At 41.5% G+C, this 13,535-nt stretch overlaps 1 protein-coding gene across 4 annotated transcripts in view; it reads left to right on the top strand.

Annotated features, from left to right (window-relative positions):
* The window catches only part of RFFL (ring finger and FYVE like domain containing E3 ubiquitin protein ligase), a 93,676-nt gene that overhangs the window by 21,671 nt on the left and 58,470 nt on the right, over positions 1-13,535 (top strand). Inside the window, exon 1 of one of the 4 annotated variants that reach the window (XM_056127731.1) lies at positions 6,858-6,933. The exons of the other annotated variants lie outside the window; for them this stretch is intronic. The gene's annotated coding sequence lies outside the window, so the exon portion shown is untranslated. Of the gene's footprint in view, positions 1-6,857; positions 6,934-13,535 lie in introns of those variants that run through there. 4 annotated transcript variants of the gene reach the window in all.

Raw genomic sequence — 13,535 nt, 5'->3', positions numbered from 1 at the left:
CCATTGAAGTTCTCACTAGATGAGCTCTTATCCTCCTCTCTGTATATGCGGGCACATTCTGTACATGTGTGTATTCTTCAAGGCTATGCTGTTCTGTGGTGACTCTTTTTCAGAAGATAACATACTGTGGATGTTTAACCTGTGATTTTTTTTTAAAGGTGTGTAATGCCTTTAAAAAGTGTGCAGAGCTTTCACGTCCTTTCTTTAACCCTTTCTTTTTTCTTATAAAAAGGATGAGAAAGAAACCTTTGAAAGATCTAAACTCTATTTTATTCCTTGTAATGGGTTTGAATCAAGGTAAGAGGTAGCTTTGTAGCTTTTTGGGAAGTAAGTCAGTAGAAATCTGGGTATAAGAATGTATCTAGGGGGCTGGAGCAATAGCACAGCGGGTAGGGCATTTGCCTTGCATGCAGCCGACCCGGGTTTGATTCCCAGCATTCCATATGGTCCCCCAAGCACTGCCAGGAGTGATTCCTGAGTGCAGAGCCAGGAGTAACCCCTGAGCATCGCCGGGTGTGACCCAAAAAAAGCAAAAAAAAATTGTATCTATCACCATTATTATAAATAATGTTAAGTCTGGTTTTAGGATGTGATCTTGTTCATGCAGAATCTTGAGGGAAGCAAGAACTGTGAGCACAACAGTCTTTAGAGAATGTACAGTCCTTTGGGTATTTGTCTACTCATCAGCTGCTTAGTCACATGGAATGTTTTCTTAAGTGCTACTGAAATGCACAGTTCCGTCTTTATTTTGAAATCTCTCCTTCTGTCTTCTTTTCCTCTACCATTATTTTGATTACCTTGATGGGACATTCAAGCTGTGCAGTCATTCCCTTTTATTTCCATAGCCTCCAGAAGCCCATTGGAAGGTTAACTCTAGGTGAACCAGTAATCTTAGCTACTTTACTCAAAATCACCTGTCAAGATGGAATATGAAGCAACAAAGATTTGGGCATCTGAAAGGAGGTAACTTAATCTTGTGAGTGGAAATGAGGGTGAAAACTTAGGAAATTTGGCTTATTGGAGGCAGGGCAGAAAGCGGGCAAAGGGGTTTGGAGAGGAGAATTCAGTGGTTATACTATAAAAGAAATAAGGAATTTAAGGCTCGTCAAAATCCAGTTTGCAGGGGCTGGAGCGATAGCACAGCAGGTAGGGCCTTGCACGCGGCTGACCTGAGTTCAATCCCCGGCATCCCATATGGTCCCTCGAGCACCGCCAGGAGAGTAATTCCTGAGTGCATGAGCCAGGGGTAACCCCTGTGCATTGCCAGGTGTGACCCAAAAAGAAAAAAACACAAAACAAAAAACCAAAATCCAATTGCAGAATCTGGGTTCTGAAAGGGTGGTTTCTGGGGAAAAAAGAGTGTGTTTCCCTAGTCACTTCAATATAAAATTATTGGAGCAAGGGAGGAGGCCCCTGGGAATACTTGCCTCACTTGCATGAGGTCCTAGTTAGGTTCCTGGCATTGACTCGTGTGTGTGTGTGTGTGTGTGTGTGTGTGTGTGTGTGTGTGTGTGTGCGCTTTTTAAACTCCTGACATTCAGGGACTTCATATTTCATTGTTTCTGATGTTGACAGTCAGTGCTCTCCTGAGATTGGGTACTGAGGTATTATACTACAGAGGGTATATACAGTGCCCACAGTGCGTTGTGGAAGGCATCCTGGCACCTGCTTCTGTGGGGATGGACTTAGGTTGGGGGCTGGTGGGCAGCAGTGTGGTAAAGCGGGGCAGTGCCTGTTTTTCTCTGTGAACAGAAAAGTGGCTTGTTAAAGATTGAAGAGTCTGCCTGGCCCCGTCTGGCCCCAAGATGGAATGATCCCCGCCATGGTGACAGCCTTTGTTTCCCAGGAGAGGCCACTTTATACAGCAGCCTTGTGCTTCCGAGTGTTCCAGTGGGCCGTGCTGGCTGATGCTGTGCTGATAAGTTGGCATTTGGGTCCTCTCAAGACATAGGAGCTGTGTAGCATCCCACGGTCTGAATTTCCATGCAGAACTGCCTCATTAGGAAGTTAAAAAGCCTCTACGTTTAACTTGTGCCGTTGGAGAGGTTTTCTCCTTTATTTGTCTGTTCTTTTGAGTCAGGTGAACTTTTAATTTTCACAGCCATATAAATTCCATTAAGCTCCTTGTATTGCATCTCGGGTGTGAAAATGTGTCAGATTAACACATGTGTGGGTGACAGTTAAACCCCTTAAGCGTAGTTGGGATAATTGTCTCTGGAGGCTTGAAGAAAATAATGGTTCAGCCAGTAAAATAGAGTTTGGCTGTTACGTTCAGGCAGTTGCTGTGGGTGAGCCTGAGACCTTGTTTTGTGAAACTACACATTTTGGTGGTCTTAGAAAAAAAAACTTTTTATTTTACTCTGGGCAATGAAATAAGATGTGCTTAGGGAGCATAGCTATGACCTATCTCTGGAAACATCATCTGAAGCTTGTCTGCCTAAGAATTGCTTGGGAGAGATGTTTATTAAAAATTTATATCTGGGGGAGAATTGAGACTATGGTGATGGTGAAATGTTGTATGCATGAAACCTCCCTGCCATTAATACTATTATAAATTACTCTTTAAAATTAAAACAAATTTTTAAAGAAAAATATAAAAATAAATTTGATGTGGGGCCTTCCTCCATTTCTGCTAGTTGAGCACCAGAGGTATTGAGGTAGGAAATGATTATTTTCAATAAGAACCCTGCTTATTCTTTTTCTTTGGGTGGGGTGGGTGTGGGGGACATACCTATTGATGCTTATGGCTTACTCCTGCCTCTGCTCAGGGATTACTCCTGGCAGTGCCTTGGGGACTATATGGGGTACCAGGGATTGAACCTGGTACCTTTTCTGAAGGAGCCTTGATATTTGTATATAGTACATACACTAAACTGGACAGTTGTTCCCTATTAGGGTGTTAGCAACTTATCGTCAGCTTGCAGATACAATTTTTAAAGTGTGGTACATGAGATAAGGGTTGTCTACCATAAAGATGCTCTCATCATTTGAAAAGGACTAATTAACACATATTGAAGGTCAGCTTCTTTAAGCATAAGTCACTTTTCTGCAAAGGAAAGCACAGATGGGAAGAAAATAAAAGGTATAATATAAAGAGGGCTCCCCCCCACCCTCCACCCCGTATTTTTAATAGGCCTTATAAAAGCTCACTCATCCAACTGGAATAGCGTAATTAAGGAGAATTAAGGGAGCTGTGTAAATTACTTAAAAAAAAAAACACATAGCCCTGACCATTTCAACAGGTCACCCTCCACATCTCCTGAGTCTGTTCACTGTCAGGTGAGATTAATCTCCAGCCTCCATACCTGACTTCTGCCATTTCAATAGACAACCCTCCTGATCTCCTGGAGCAAGAGACCTCATGTGCTCTACTCATCAAATTTCACATAGCTCACAGTGATGTTTCTTGTCACTGGATGAAAGTAGCAGTGAAGGAAAAAAGCAGTACCTGGTCTAACTCCTCAGAGTTCAGTGAGCGAAAACACAGAAGGCTCAACCTTACCAACCAGATCAGTAACTCCTCAGATAACACCTTTAGTGACACCATGGTAAGGATTTTTAATGAGCTCAAAGAAACAATGGCACAGGTAGTCAGCAAAGCACAATAAAGAATGAGAACCAAAATGAGAAAACTGTAATCAGAAATGAAAAGTACAGTAGGTGATATAAAAAACTCAATAGAAGGCCTGAGCAGCAGAGGAACAGTAGCTGAGAAGAAGATTGAGGAGTTCCAAGTTGGGATGGGGAAACTGCTAGGAAACAACCGAAAGAGGAAAAAGTCTGAAAAGAAATGAACAGCATACAAGGGAACTATGGGATGAATTGAAGAGAAACAGTATAAGAATAATTGAGTCCCCGAAGAATAGGAAGACAATTTCGATGAAAAAAACAATAGTTTGAGAAATCAAAGTTAAGAATTTCCCAGAGTTAAGGAGTACTGGCACTGAGCTCCAAGAGGCCCAAAAGATCCCAGTGAAAATAGACTCAAGTAGAAAAACTCCAAAACATATTATACTGAGAATGACAAAAGCCAAAGACAGATAATACTGAAAAGCAGCAAGATCAAATAAGGAACTTAAATGCAAAGGAAAGTCCATAAGATTGACAACAGAGTTGCCAAATGAGACTATGAGCAATAGAGAGTGGAGGGATACAGTCATTAAATGAATATGTCGCCAAGAATATTCTATCCAGCTAAATTATCATTTAGATTTGAAGCAGTGATACAGAGCTTCAGGGATAGGTGACAGTTTAGGCAATTTAGAGCTTTGAAACCAGTTTTGCAAGAAATATTAAAGAAGCTTCTTTAAAAGACAAGACAAACTTCCCAGCACTTGTCATTGAGTCTGACTTTTATTCATGGCGCTTATGGTTACCCTGTACTAAATTAAGAAAGGAATGTTTCCAACTATCGTGCTAAAGGATTGCATACATTCACAATAAAGAATGAACATTTTATTTATATTGAATGTTATAGATCTGATCAGGTGTTTCATTTTATACCATTGAGATTTATATTATAATCCTTTACTTATTGATGCAGACACTTAACTGTATCTGTTATACAATCTTTTGTAATATAAAGCCAATATTCTCTTTCTCAGGATAAAACACTTTTATTACTTCTATAGACAGATAGACAGACCTGTTGAGATTCTCCCCATATGTCTTCTTTAATTCTCTTCATTTTTACTAAATTTTACATTTGCACAGTTTATTTCATGTAAATCTTAAAATGTATTATCACAGAATTATCCATAATATTTAAAAATAGTGTATCTGTAAAACTTAGTTTTTGAAAAAAAATTTCATTTTATTAATTTATCATTGATTTACATTTTTTTATGGAATTCCATTTTAGTTCTGTTCACCTGTTTGTATAGTGTCACCCCGCCACCCCCCTCCCACCTATCCCAAATATGAGATAAAAGAAACATAGTAAGGGAACAACAAATAGTCAAAGTCATCAGAACTAAAGATTTTGTCTACAAGACTGGAGTGGTACCACAATAGGTAGGGGTAAGCTTTGAGCACATCTGGGTGCAGCCCCAAAACCAAAAAGTTAAAAATTAAAAATAATAGGGACCAAAATATGGTACAGTGGGTAGGATGTTTGCTTTGCACATGGCCAACCTGGGTTTGATCCCTGGCATCCCTTGTGGTCCCCGAGCATTGCCAGGAGTAATTCCTGAGTGCAGAGCCAGGAGGACCTTTGAGCTTTGCCGGTGTGACCCAAAAAGCAAAAAATAAATGTATTTTAAAATAAAAAAAATTTAAATGGTTAGAAAACCCCCAAGTTTGTTTGTTTATTTATTTATTTATTTATTTTGCTTTTTGGGTCATACCCTGCGATGCACAGGGGTTAATTCCTGGCTCTGCACTCAGAAATTACTCCTGGCGATGTTAGGGGAACCATTTGGGATGCTGGGAATCGAACCCGGTCAGCCACGTGCAAGGCAAAAGCCCTACCCACTGTGCTGTCGCTCCAGCCCCGAAAACCCCCAAGTTTAGCCCTTTGAAAGGAATAAATTTAATGGCACAGTTAAAAACCTCAAATTTTGATAGTCTTTTCTATGTGTTTTTTTACATTATTCTAGTATTTTATTATTATTATTATTTTCTACACCTAGTAGTGCTCAAGTCCTATATCTGGCTCTGCACTCATGAAATTATAAGTAGTGCTGGGGATCAAAGTGGGGTTGGGTGCACGCAAGATAAACTCCTTACCTCCTGTACTACCTCTCCAGCTGTACCCCGGTATTACTGAACGAGGAACTGGCTCTAGAGTACATGTGTGGGAGACCTTGAAGGTGGACACGGCTAGGTATGGTGGCCTCAAATGCCCGTGTTAAGGGACATCGCTGCCGACTGGGAGATTTTGAGCTGAGAATAGAAGGATCTGATAGGGACTTTAGTTTTTTTCCTTGTCAAGTGAACACACACAGAAAACAAAGACTTACTCTTTCTTTGTGTAGCACTAGTGCCAAATATAGACCCAGGGGCAATCAATAATAATTAATAGCTGTTGATGAACCAGTTATTCTGGAATTGATTTTCTAATAAGCTAGTCAATAAGTTGGAATTGATATAAATTTAGGGATTATTCTTTTAAAAGCAAGTGATGATGTGAATTCACTGACTCCTTTATTCCTTAAGCATCTAGTGGGTGTGATGGTGGGATAATTTAGCTTTAGCACAGAGAATGTGGCAGCTGATTAGACAAGAAAACCTCAGCATTTCTGTCTTAATTAGAGAACCTGAGTTATCTAAGAAATAGCACAGAGAAGGCCTATAAGGAACAAAAAGAACAGTTAGCTGGTTAGACCTGATAAAAATTCACCAGAATGATTTAGGAAACTGGAATCACTGGGTAAGTTCTGAAGCCTTCTGATCCAGGTCTTCTAATTTGTAAGTGCAAAGTGACTTCTTTATCAGCTTCTTGGAGAAATCTTCAATACTGTGAACCGTGCTACATTCAGTAATCTCATGGTGCTGCACCCCAGGTGGCTCTCAGATGAAATTTCAGAAAGTGTCCACTGGAGTTTCCAGGTAAGGCTTACAGAGGCAGCCAGGTAACCAGCAGTAGGGGAGTGAGGTTGACCTGGCCTCGGCAGTCAGTTGTTTGTAAAGAATCAGTGGAGTGCCTCTTCTTTTCCAGGTTGCAGTTGATTGAGGTTGGCTGGAGCTGGGTTGTTTGGGAAATACGAGTTATGCCTAGCGTGAGTCAGCACTGCCCTGGGTAAACTGCCTGCTCTGTTGCAATCTTGCTTACCAAAGATACATCCCCAGGCGGCACCATTCACTGGGCCTGAAAGCCGCTGCTGTTGGTTCCTGAGATGATCTCATCTGAATTCAGCTCCAAGGACCTCAGCGGCAGGAACTGGAGGCAGCTTACTTTCTGCCATGGCAATGTTTTGAAACAGGAAAAATCAGGTAATCCCAGACTGTTTCTCTTAGTCTTTCCTTAGCCAGACTACAAGTATACTCCTAATTACCAGACCCAGCGTCCTGGTTTCGGTTTTCAGTTTATTTAAGCTCTCCTAGTGCTTGGCATTGTGGAACTATTTTTTTTTCTCCTACAGCAACCCTCATGATTTGGCTTTGAGGCTACCTCGTCTCTTCGAAAATTACAAACTATCTTTCTATTACTTGTCTTAAAATTTTTTTTTTAAATTGAAGTACTAGGATTTACAATATTGTTAATTCTGCTTTTCATGCATATATCATTCCATTGCCACACCCACTACGACAACCTGCTTCCCACCAGCATGTTTTAGGGACCTGTTCACCTGGTCCATCCAATGTAAGCCCAATTCTGTAGACAAAAATCTCCAGTTCTGATGACTTTGACCATTTGTTCTTCCCTTACGTTTCTTTTTTATCCCATTACATAGAGAGATCTTTTTTTTTTATTGTGGAAGTGGTGACACCTACAATATATAGATGAGTGGAGCTAAAATCCTGAAATTCTACAAAATTGTAAATGATATGTTGATAAAGTAAACATTTCTTAAGAGCCTATTTTTCAGCAGGAAGATAAATTTAAAAAATGAATAATTCTGTGCCAATTCATTTTACAATTTACATAAAATAGATAAATTTTTTCAAATGTAGAATTTATTAAGAATGAAGAATATTATGAAAGTTTTATTTTTAAATTTTTTTATTTTTTTTCTTATTTCTTACATTATGAAAACTTTAAGGGGAAAATCTGGATGGGCCTATAAAAGTAGAAAGTGTGTTTTATCCTAAGAAAGGGAATATTGGCTTTATGTTAGAAAGTACTATAGATACTGCTTAAGGGTCTGTGTTAATAAGTAAGGGATTACAATAAAAATCTCAGTGGATATTTAAAAAAAACCTGGTAGAGGCACTGGAGCGATAGCACTGTGGGTAGGGCATTTGCCTTGCACGCGGCCAAACCAGGCTCGATTCCCAGCATCCCATATGGTCCCCTGAGCACCGCCAGGAGTAGTTCCTGAGTGCAGAGCCAGAAGTAACCCCTGTGCATTGCTGGGTGTGACCCCAAAAGCAAAAAAACACAAAAAACCAAAAACAACAACAAAAAATCCTGGTAGAACATTAATATAAATGAAGCATTGTTACTGAAAATTTATAAAATCTCTTAACAAGATAGAAGTAAATAGATCTTTCTTAATCTGAGGCCAGCCATAAGCACCATGAATAAATGCCATACTCAATGTCAGTGCCAAGTGCTGAGAAGTTTGTCTTGCCTTTTTATTTTATATATGTGTATATATATATATAAATTTTTTTTTAATTTTTATTTTTTTAGTTTTTGCCACAGCTGATTGTGCCACACCTGATTGTGCTTTACTTCTGACTCTGTGTTCATGAATCACTCCTGGTGGTGCTAGGAAAACCTTATGGGGTACTGAGGATTGAACCCAGGTTGGACTCATATAAGGCAAATGCTATACATCTCTTCTGCCCCTATTATTCATTCATTCATTTATTTATTTGCCACACTTGGTGCTCAGGGCTTACTCCTGACTCTCCACTCAGGGATCACTCCTGGTGTGCTAAGGGAACCAATGTGTTGCTGGGGATCAAACTTGGGTTGGCAGTGTACAAGGCATGCACCTACCCTTTGTATTATCTCTCTGACCCCTGCCTTTTTTGTTTGTTTGTTTTTGTTTTTTGAGCATCTGGCTGGAGTGATAGCACAGCAGGTAGGGCGTTTGCCTTGCACGAGGCCGCGGCCCACACAGCCAACCCGAGTTCGATTCCTCCGCCCTTCTCGGAGAGCCCGGCAAGCTACCTAGAGTATCTTGCCCACACGGCAAAGCCTGGCAAGCTACCCATGATGTATTCGATATGCCAAACACAGTAACAAGTCTCACAGTGTTACTGAGCCTGCTTGAGCAAATCGATGAACAACGGGAGGACAGTGACAGTGACAGTGAGCATCCAGCAATGCTCAGGAGTTACTCCTGGCTCTGCATTCAGGAATTACTCCTGGCGGTGGATGTTCACGGGAACATAGGGGATGCTGGGATCAAACCTGGATCCACCACATGCAAGGCAAACACCCTACCTGTTGTACTATTGCTCCGACCCCAAGACCCCAATCTCTGGCCCCGTCTTATCTTCTATTTATTGTTTTTTTAGGACACACCCAGTGATACTCAGGGGTAAGTTACTCCTCAATCTGTGCTCAGGAATTAACTCCTGGTGGTGTTTCGGGACCATATGGGGATCAAGTCCATGTGCAAGGCAAATGCCTTACCCGCTGTACTCCAGCCACATCTTGTCTTTTAAGGAATCCTCTTTCGTGACCTTTTGAGTTTTTTTAATAACCTATTGTACTCTTCATTTCTGGAGTTCTCTCATTTTTGACTTTTATTTTCTTGTTCTTTGCTGGCAACCTGTGCCATCATTTCTTAGAGCTCATTAAACATCTTCACCATGGTTACTGAAGTCATTGAAGATTTACAGAGCTGGTTGGTGCTGGTTGAGCCTTCCTGTGTCATTGTTCTTGCTCATTGAGTGTGGTGGGCTTTGTGATGCTCCTGTTGTGTTGAGGGTGAATCTTAGTGGTTAGCCCCCTGGGCATCTCTGAGGGGTTAAGCTGGAAGTTGCTCTTCCATCCTCACTCATCTTTACTCAGTGCCAAGAGGTATCACTGTGAGCATTGTGACATTTGATGAGTAGAGCATATGCGGCTGCACAGTTCAGGAGATGTGGAACTGGACCTGATGATATGGCAGAGGTGTGTATATTGGCTGCTGGGACCTAACCTAGGGGGAGAGGAATCCTTCCTGATTCATGAGGTCTACCAGGAGATTAATGTAAGCTGGAAGTGTTGGGGAACATGCAGAGGCTCAGGAGATGTGGATCTGGGCCCATTGATAGGGCCTATTTTATTCTCATTATTCTCCTTGGGTTGTTCCTAAGATGCTCTAAGCTTTGCCTTTGCTATCTTCTCATTTTTCCTTTCTCCAAGGAATTCAAGTGTGCTCATTAATTCAGCTACACTCAGTATGTCTTAGTCCATCTATTTCTTCCAGATTTCAGATCTTCTTTTTTTTAACTTGATAAATCTTGTCCAACTTGTTAAGGCCTGCCATAAGTTTTAAAAGGCTTAAATTCAACACATATATAACAACTCATTATCTCCCCTGTGTAATATCTGTTACCTGCTTATATTGCTATGTTTGAATGCTGTTAATTATAGCTACTGATCTTTCTGCTCATTCCTTTTATGCTACATATCCTCTAAATATGTTAAAACTCTGATTACTAAATCCTTTTGATGATATTGGAGTACTATTTATTGTGTGATTTTTTTTTTCTCATCGTATTTGTCTTAATTATCAAATGTCAAAAGCATTTAAGCAGCCTGATGGGTTAAAAAAAATTTTTTTTAAGACATCCTAGTGATACTCAGGGGCCCACCAAAACTACGCCCAGCATTGCTTGATTTGAAACCATGCTCCAGGAACCAGTAATGTGCTCCAGCTCTTTGAGCCCTCTCCCTGGCCATAAAAACTTTGAGACAGCCTGCATTCTCCAGCTATTGCAGACCCCACAGCTCTCCTAGCTCTTTGTTACATGCTGAAGGTGTCTCATTTTACCTTTTTTGCCTTAAGGAATTTGAGTTGTATCTTTTGGTTCAAAAACTATTTTTTTTTTCAGGAGGTGGGCAGGGATTGGGGACCACTCCCAACAGTGCTAGGAGGGCCTTGTGGTGGCTATAATGAAACCCAAGATTCCTGCATGTAAACCATGCGCCTCAGCCTTTTGAACTGTTTGCTGGGACTGAGGCATACCAGGGATCTGAATCTGCAGCATTCTAAAGCCACTGTACTTCTGCCAAGCCCCAAAGACTGAACTTGGTCCCTGATCTGGAGCTTAGGCACCATCAGTAGCTTCACTGTCACTGTCACTGTCACTCCCGTTGTTCATCGATTTGCTCAAGCGGGCCCAGTAACGTCTCCATTGTGACTATTGTTACTGTGTTTGACATATCGAATACGTCACGGGTAGCTTGCCAGGCTTTGCCGTGCAGGCGAGATACTCTTGGTAGCTAGCCGGGCTCTCCAAGAGGGGCGGAGGAATCAAACGCGTGTCGGCCATGTTCGCTGCATGCAAGGCAAATGCCCTACCCGTTGTGCTATTGCTCCAGCCCATCAGCAGCTTAAATAATAATAATAATAATAAATGAAATAATAATAATTTTTTTTTAGACTAAACTTGGCTGTAATCAGGGCTTTCTCCTGGCCGTAAGCTCAGAGGTCACTGCTAGTGGAGCTTGGGAGATTGAATCACCTTGGTCACACACAGGACATGCTGATGTACTACCTCTCTGACCAGTAATCCAACTCTCTTATTAGTCTTGCCTTCTCTAGAAAATTTATGAGCTGTGTTTTCTGTGTTTTTGTTTTTGGAGGTACAGGGAATTGAATTCAGGGTCTAACTGCATCATGTGGGGTGTGTGTTCTGCTGCTGAGACGTATATCTGACCTTCATGAGCTCCTTTTGTTGTTGTTTCTGATCCTTATCCAGTAGTACTTGGAGGCTATTCCCAGCTCAGAGGCATTTCCTGGTGCTTGGGAAACCATGGAATCCCAGGAATCTAACCAGGGTCTTCTGCATGAAAAGCATGTGGTCCCGCCTCTTGAGCGCTCTTCAGAACTTTCTCCACCATAAGCTCCTTTTCAGAAGGCATGTTTTGGGGTCCTGTGTGATAAACTCAAATCCATGACTGTTTATTAGATATATATTACCTGAAGACATTCCATCAGGTAACCATTCAAACTTAATTTGAAGGTTTGTAAGATTTATATAGTGCTTGTTAAAAACTAATTCCTAAATGGGCCAGTGTGATAGTATATTTACCTTGTATGGTGCTTTATGTATTTATGTATACTTTCCTTGTAGAATGCTTGCCAGATAAGGTGCTTTTCTTGCATGTGGCTGACCCAGATATGATCCCTGGCATCCAACATTTCTCCTAAGGCTGCCAGAGTTGATTCCTAAGTTTAGAGCCAGGAGTATCCCATGGGCACTGCTGTGTGTCACCCCAAAACAAAAACAAAAACAAAGTGTAAAGCAAAATATTACACCTGTTTTGTGGAGAGACTTCCAAGCAGTGGTCAGAGGCCCATGGGCCATTATCAACCTGGCCTGGCAGTTCAATGCTAGGGCCCAAGAATGCAGAGTTTACTTGGGCCTTGTGGTGCTAACAACCTTAGTGGTGCTTGGGGACCTCCTGGGCTCTATCCAGGAGTGCTTGAAGGGCCTATATGATGTGATCTTGCTCCCAGTGCACGACCACTAAGCTGTCTCCTTGGCCTGGTGCTCTGGGAACCATACAGTGCTAGGCATTCTACATGCAGAACATAAGCTAGAGCCTGTTGAGCCATCTCCCTTCCCCTCTTCACTTCCCTGTCACTTCACTTGCTATTTACAATACCCTGTGTTGTGTAGTCTTTTTATCCCTATTTTACCAGTGATTATAATGGTATTCTGTTACTGAAGCATACATTCAGGTAAGTCTCAGAGACAAAAAAATAGTTTTACACTATATTAAGCAACAAGCGAAGGTGACTTTACTCAATAGGCAGGTGTTAAGGATCTCTTGCCTTTTACAAAGCCACTACATAATTGAGGAAGGAGAAAGTAGTACCTAGAATATGAAAGACCTTGGCTGACCATGGTTAGAGATCTTGATAGAGATTAATGACGTGCTCATTTCAACCTTTCAAGCTTTATATATCTGTGCTTCAGATACCTAGAATATGTTGAAACTTACACTGCAGTGGCAGTTTGATGGGTGAAAGGAGTCAGCACAACATAGACTGAGAATTAAGAGCACAAAGGTTTCACAGTAATTCAAGTAAATGATCATGTTGTTGGGCACTTAACAATTTAGGGGGTGCTGACATGACATATTTGGAACTATGTGGAATGTGATAACAGAAAGATGATAAATAGGGGCTAGAAGCAATCCCTGTTAGATACTAGCAGGTGGCATTCAGTTTTGTTCCCCTCATACTGGAGAGGATAATTACAGATGAAGATGACCCAGGAAATAACTCAAAGGGCTAGTGCACATGCTTTGTATATAGCCTAGTTTTCACCCCTGGTACCACTTGGACCTCTGAGCACTGGAGAATTGTGGCCCTGGAGGTCCCTGAGCAACTCTGGGATAGTCCTCGGGTGGGGACCAGCACTGCTGGACCTTAGCATTTAAACTGTACCCCCTGTTTGTCTAATTATTACTGGCCCTTTAACACTGCTTAAGAGATAAGCCTCCCCATTCCCTCCTCCCCCCGCAAAGAATAGTTTTGTTGTTGTTCTTTGTTTTGGGGTCCATACCTGGTCGTGCTCAGGACTCAGCCTTGAGGGTTGGGGGACCATTTGGGGTGCTGGGAATAGAACCTGGGTTCCTTGGTTGGCCGTGTGCAAGGCAAGCACCTTACATGCTGGCCCCCACACTTAGAATTTTTTTTTTCTTTTTGGGTTACAACTGGCGATTCTCGGGTTATTCCTGCCTCTGCACTCCTGAC

Source organism: Sorex fumeus, unplaced genomic scaffold (genome assembly GCF_029834395.1).
Source record: "Sorex fumeus unplaced genomic scaffold, SorFum_2.1 ptg000063l, whole genome shotgun sequence".
In the NCBI taxonomy this organism is placed as follows: Eukaryota; Metazoa; Chordata; class Mammalia; order Eulipotyphla; family Soricidae; genus Sorex; species Sorex fumeus.
The sequence above is the reverse complement of the archived record's forward strand: the minus strand, read 5'-3'. Positions and strand labels throughout refer to the sequence as shown.